Here is a 7,292-nt window from a genome sequence, read left to right on the forward strand (position 1 = left end):
AGTACCCGTGTGGCCAAAATTGCGTTTTACCACTTATCTTAAAAAATCTCACTGTCGGTATTGTACTAGCATTAAAATCTATAAATGCAGAGTATAAAACAAAAAAACCTCTTCCTAGTCCTGTGGCCAAGAATGTGTTTTACCACTTACCTAAGCTTACAAATCTAGATTTCCAGATGTCAGCATTGGATTGGCTTACAAATCTATAAATACAACGTCTTTGTAAAACGAAAAACACACATCCATAAGCAATTGTAAGATCTCTAAGAGTTTAAGTTAATTGTGTCCACTACTTGTTTCTAAATATTTCCAAGTTCAAAAGCAAAAAACCATGGACGAAAATCAGAAATTGAGCTACGATATTGGCGTAGCTAAGGGCCAAGCCCAGGTTTGCATTAATATTCACTATCTCTTCCATGCGATTTTTAATTTTAGTTGGTGATTTTTTTATCAGTTTAAATATTGATGATAGAGTTATCGCATGCAAGTTGACCCAAATATCATTACAATATAAAAAATCATGGTACAATCTTAGTTTTACTACTTTCATTCCATCGAGTAGGGGCGCGTTTTAGCATGTTTCTCGACATAGGTTCTATAGGAGTTTTTATTTATTTATTTAAACATTCCATTTAGTGAGCTTATATTTAATAAAGTTGATGAAAATAATAGGAGACCATGACTTTAAATAACAAATAGAGATAATAAATATTTGTTGGATCTGTTTAAGTATTAATGAAAAAAAATATACGGTATTTGCATTGGTGAAAACATGTAATGGATTTCGGGCACTACCAGTATCGTTTTGGAACGGAAAAACTCTTCATTTCTGCATGAAATTTGTCTTATTTTTTACTCTAGATGTCTATACGAGTATACGTAAAAGAAGTTTAATTGTTTTATCAACTACTTCCTAGATAACACTGTGATATTTTATGAATTTGCGATGCATCAGGAAAAAGGTAATCAATTGATGGAGAAGGTTGGGACTGCTGTGCAGTCTGCCAAGGAAACAGTGCAAGAGGTTCGGACTTTGTTAATTATTCATTTATCAATCAAACATCACGAGAACTTGAAGTTTATGAGTTTTGAATATGCCACAGTATTCATAGTTAGTCTTAGCAATTAAATATTTATAAATATTTAATTGATTTTTTGTATAAATACAACGTTTAAGCAAAAGTAACTGGGTCCAGTCGAACTCGCATACTATAGGCTAGCTCCGCCTCTAGATCCGTCCTGTGAGGATCAGAGCAAAACACATTCATGAGATATTTACACAAATAGCCGACTGAATTCACTATTTATTATTCTTATCCGGTATACATAGATTATATATCCGCCGGCTATTTTTAGTTTAAGCGGTTATTTAGATTAGTTCTTCAAAATTCATTTAGTCTATATAAATAATTTATTCAGAGCTCGATAACCTCTTCTTAGAGTTTAATCCCTTTTAACAAAAAATCTTAGCATCAACCCACCATCTGCAATAAATCTAAACTTTTGAAGCTTATTTATATTAAAAATATTCTTTTTAATTTTGGTGATATTTTGATATAGGTGGGGCAGCAAGTGAAGACCAAAACACTAGTAACAGCAGATGCCGTTACAATGCCACTGGCATGAACAAATAAACCACGTTAATTTCTACCATATTATCGTTTATGAAGATCTTAATTTCTTCTACTTCAATTGGGTTACCAATTTATGTTGCTTAAGTTTGAATTATTGGTGAGAACTTCTGCGGTTCTGAATAATATTTAAGAAGCAGCGTCTCTAATAATGTTTTGTTCTTATTATATCAGAACTTTTCTCAAGATTACAACGACAACCTGAAGGAAATAATAATTACTATTTCTTATCAATAATATTCCTTCATCTATTACGGAATTAAATGTTTTTTACATGATAGTTTTATTTATGCGTCAAATAGTATGGAAACAATTTCGTATAACCACTAATGATTTGACTAGGGGAAAATGAGCATATGAAAATATTATGTGTTTTATTTGGGGTTTTAACATGTTTCATATAAAGGTGTCTTATTTTTGCATTAATTGCTACTTCATTATTTTTATTGATTAGCGTACTCTGTATTTGCTTCTCTCGATGGCTAACTAATAATGGACCACAAATAAAAATTGGATCTCCCGTCAAATATCCTTAGCGCCACAATTTTCGTAAAGTTTTACGGGCAAATTAGAACAATTTCGCAAAGTTCAAGGGTAACTTTAAACTTTTACAAAGGACATGTATTGAAAAACTTTCGCTAGTAAATAAGCATACTTAGATTTTAGACCAATTTTATATATAACGGCAGGGACAAATTTGATCGAAACTATTAATGGATGGCATAGTTGAACAATTTCACAAAGTTCAATGGCATATTTGAACCTTAACCCTATTTATTTATAATGATGGAATAGAATAATTGTGATTAATCCAAACTCATTTGCCTTAATTTAATTGGTGCTTTTGAATTACAAACCAAACTCATTTATCTTATGATCATAAGCTTCCATTTTAACTCGCCGAAGTGTGTTATTTATAAACTTGGCAAGCATGTATTGTGTCACGACCCATATTCCATCAAATTGTAATGATATCTAACCCAACTTGCAAATCAACCAACACAGAAGTAATCCTCAACAAAAGATAACTATATAAATAATAATTTATAATCGCAAAATTTACAATAACTATCCTAGAATTAGTGTCACAAGTCATAAGAGACTAAGAATGAGAATATACAACACATATATGAAAAAATAATATCTATCCTAAATATTTAAAACTGATATACAATTCTCAAATTAACTACTATGAACAAGATGACAACTTGCAAATGCAACACTACTATATCTTTAATGCTTGCTCTAGAACTGTACAATATCTCAACTCTAAAATAGTATGAATACTTCGAAACAATATTTTGTAAGTATTAAGACAACTTCAACGAAGTAGTGGCGAAGTTTTACAAAAGATACTCATTTTAACATGTGCAACTCATATACAAAGCAACAAGAGAGAAAGTTAGTAACAATCAAAGTATATAACAATATGCACAGATAGGACATACGATAATGATGCAACCTATCTCAGCTAAATAAGTTCAACGCATCAAAGCAACATATTTAATGGTATGCACAATCAGCGAGCATTTATATGAAATGCATTGACAATAGCCTAATATCAAATATCTATAATAAAGACTTGACCGTTACATCAAATTAACACTCTCTAAGTGTCCAACAATCTGCTAACAAGTCCTACATATGTGTAAAAATATATAAAAGCATATATGGATGATATACATGAATAAAATATGTAAGAAAGTATGAACAGGCATAAAGGATCACTTAATGTAAATAAATCTTTCACCCTTATGCTCAAACTCATCAATCGATATCATAATCGAGTCAGAAACTTATGGATTTCTCATAAATCCACTTTTATTTGTTGATTTCATAATGGACTAAATTGTTATTTAGGTTATTTTTCTAATATTTAGGAATTTGAAATCCTAATATTTAGGAGTTTGAAATTTTAAAAATAGGCTGATCATTAATGCTTTCTATATTTGAACTAAGTAAAAACTACTAATATGTAACAACTCAATATATATATATAAATTCTTAGCCCAATATTTTGAACTTTATAAATATTTCTAAAATATATTACTTACCAAGTAAAATTAGTACATAAAATCCATAATGTTAAGCTCGCGTGTGAAGGATGCCTATAATATTTGTCACGAACCAAATCGATGGGCCGCGACGGGTGCCTGAGTCCTACCTGTCAAACACTCCTAAGCATGCGTCTAAGATATGAACTTGAATAACATCTGCTGCATTACGAAATTAACATACGTGAAGGAAACCTCCATCAAGGCATATGTACGTATACATGCAGAATACAGTGGGCAAGCCGGCAAGGCTGCTATAGACAACTATATATCCAAAACTGAAAGCCGACAAGGCCACATATAACCCAACTAGACATACTGTCTACAGACTTTTAATAGAAACATAGCTGTACAAAGACGGGACTAAGCCACGTCATACCCATATACATGTATATATATACAAACATATCGTAACAAAATCAAAAGCATCTCTGGATCAAATGGAGCGTGTCAACTCTCGCTGATTAGGGATCCTAAGAAGGGGGACTGTCAGCTTGCCTACCTGCACCTGCGGGCATGAAACGCAGGCCCCGTGAAATAAGGCGTCAGTACGAAAAATGTACTGAGTATGTAAGGCATGAAAATTAGTACGTAAAAGACATAGATGAAACATGGAATATAGAAACAACTTTGTAAATTCTAAAACGTCCATAACGTCATGCACATGCATATAAATCTCGTGTCATGCATAGGTATGGGTGTACATAATATCATCAAGCCACTGAGAGCATCCCATCATATCATCTCGGCCACTATGGGCAATATCATCAACATATACCAGCTGATCAGGTGGTGGTGCGTATATAACGCCGTAACCTTTTCCCATATCCTATATACATATATTTACATATATACGCATATATAACACCATCCAGTCATGGGTCAATTCATATGTATAAATGAGTGAAATGCATGAAAAATACGTAATAATCTCAATATTCCTTCCGGATAACTTTTTCAACTGCGTATTATTCTGAGACCCATGAACAGAAGATAATAATAATGGGGAAATCAAGAATATCGACACTCTTACTATTTCTATGAATAGAGTAATTTATGAAAACTATGTATTTGCTCGTTTCTTCAGTATCATATGGACCATGCCAAAAGAAAGAAGGGAGGGCCTTAACATACTTGTTATTGGAATTATTTGAACGAAATTCTGCTTGAAGTCTTGAAATGAAATTTGGTTGCTCTTTGAAATTTTAATTGAAAGGTTGGCTAAAGATTTTGGACGAATTGGTTTTCTGTTCCAACGCTCTTGGTTTCAGCCAAAGCAACAAAATGAAGCTAAAGACACTAAATGAAGCTTAAAGGCAGATTGGATAAGTTTTACAAGTCTTTCTAAGACTTAGTCTTTAAGTCATTATTAAGTTATTCTTAGGTAGCCACCTAGATTTATGACTACTTAGTCATTTTCTAGGCTTTGTGGCTTCTTGCCACGTTTGGGGAGGGAGGGGGGGGGGTTAATTATTAATTTATTTTATCCACTTATTAGTTTACTGGGTAATGTTCTGTTACCCGATAATTAATCAATTACTCGCATAATTTAAAAATTGCCACAAATTACTTAAAATTCTATTTATTTTAAAAATACTTTATATATACTTTATATATATTATACTACCGTGGTCATATGGTACCTTGCATGGTACTAGTTCATAATTATCAGGTATTATCGCTCGACCCCGTATTTTATTCCAAATTGGCCACTTTTAACGAAACTCGTTTTCTTTAATCTGTGTACCCCTTTATCCTTCATAACACTTATTTATCGCTTGTTATAAATAACGTAAATACGTTAACCTCAAGATAATCTCATCCCCGAGTTTATGTCAATTAACTGAAGGCAAAACTTTTAACGTACGAAAATGCGAGATGTAACATCCTTCCTCCCCACCCCCTTAGAACTCGGATGTTAAACTCCCCGTGATCTATGTAACTTTTGGCAGGGTCGCCTCTATAATAACACCACTACCAACTCTTCCCATATAAGCTTAATAATCCAATGACACACAGGACCATAATTATGAAAAACGACAATGGTCTCACATAACCAACGACAATAACCAACACAAGAATTTATACATGTACCTTATGATTATGATGTCTCAGTCGGACCCTTCTCTGGAGGACGAAATAGGTAGGGATATCTAGACTTCATGTTTTTCTCGTCCTCCCAAGTCATTTATTTCACATTGTTGTTTCTCTAAAGTACTTTCACAGAGGCTACTTTCTTATTCCGTAGCTTGTGGATTTGTCGGTCTAGGATGGCAACTGGAACTTCCTCATATGATAAGTCTTCTGTAATCTATACATCATTCATGGGCACCACTCGGGTAGGATCGCCAATGCACTTCCGTAACATAGATACTTGAAAAACCGGATGGACAGACTCCAACTCCGAGGGTAATTCTAACTCATAAGCTACTTGTCCCACTTTCCGAATGATTCTATAAGGCCCAATATACCGTGGGCTAAGTTTGTCTTTCTTGCCAAACCTCATCACACCCTTCATAGGTTACACCTTTAAGAATACCCAGTCATCAACCCTGAATTCTAAATCTCGACGCTGCACGTCAAAATATGACTTCTGATGACTCTGAGCTGCCAATAGTCGATCCCAAATCAACTTTACTTTTTCTATGGCTTGATGAACTAGGTCTGGGCCATGTAATCCAGATTCTCAAATATCGAACCACCCTATAGGCAATCTACATTTCCGTCCGTAAAGAGCTTCGTATGGAGCCATCCGAATACTGGAATGGTAACTATTATTATATGCGAACTCAATAAGCAGCAAATGATCATCCCAGCTACCTTTGAAGTCTATTACACAAGCTCGTAACATATCCTCCAGTGTTTGAATAGCACGTTCAGCCTGTCCGTCTGTCTGGGGATGAAATGATGTACTAAGACTTACTCAAGTCTCCAATCCTTTTTGGAAGGACCTCCAGAAGTTAGCTATAAATTGAGCTCCTATATCCGAGATAATAGATACAGGGATACCATGCAGTCGTACAATTTCCTTAATATAAACTTTGCATAATCCTCTGAGGAATATATAGTCCTAACGGGCGGAAAATGGGCTGACTTTGTAAGCCTATCAACAATCACCCACATCGAATCGAACTTACGCTGGGTACGAGGTAAGCCTACGATGAAATCTATATTGGTTACTTCCCATTTCCAAATCAGAATCTCCATAGCCTACAATAATCCCCCGGGGTTTTTTATGCTCAATCTTATCCTGCTGACAGTTAAGACACTGAGCAACGAACTCCGCTATCTCCTTTTTCATTCCGTTCCACCAATATAATATCATGATACATCTTTGTCGCTCCTGGATGGATAGAATAACGAAAATAGTGAGTTTCTCACATAACCTGCTGACGTAGCCCTATAACATTAGGGACATATAATCATTCTCGATATCTAAGGACGCCACACATAATCGTTCTCGATATCTAAGGACCCCATCTTCTGTAATCTCAGACGGTGTTTTCTCTTTCCGATGGGTGGTATCCCTATAATGAACTAACACAGGATCCTCGTGCTGGCGTTCCTTTACTTTAGTTACTAAGGAGGATGTTGCCGTATCTTGAAT

The 7,292-nt window shown here is 34.4% G+C and overlaps 1 long non-coding RNA gene across 1 annotated transcript; it reads left to right on the forward strand.

Moving 5' to 3' along the window:
- The first annotated feature begins 232 nt into the window (after positions 1 to 232).
- Positions 233 to 1,780, forward strand: LOC107802253 (uncharacterized). The gene is made up of 3 exons (XR_001651798.2): positions 233 to 388; positions 956 to 1,024; positions 1,561 to 1,780. It is a non-coding gene; the product is annotated as an uncharacterized LOC107802253 (long non-coding RNA).
- Positions 1,781 to 7,292: the final 5,512 nt, after the last annotated feature.

The sequence above is a fragment of the Nicotiana tabacum genome, chromosome 22 (genome assembly GCF_000715075.1).
Source record: "Nicotiana tabacum cultivar K326 chromosome 22, ASM71507v2, whole genome shotgun sequence".
Lineage (NCBI taxonomy): Eukaryota > Viridiplantae > Streptophyta > Magnoliopsida > Solanales > Solanaceae > Nicotiana > Nicotiana tabacum.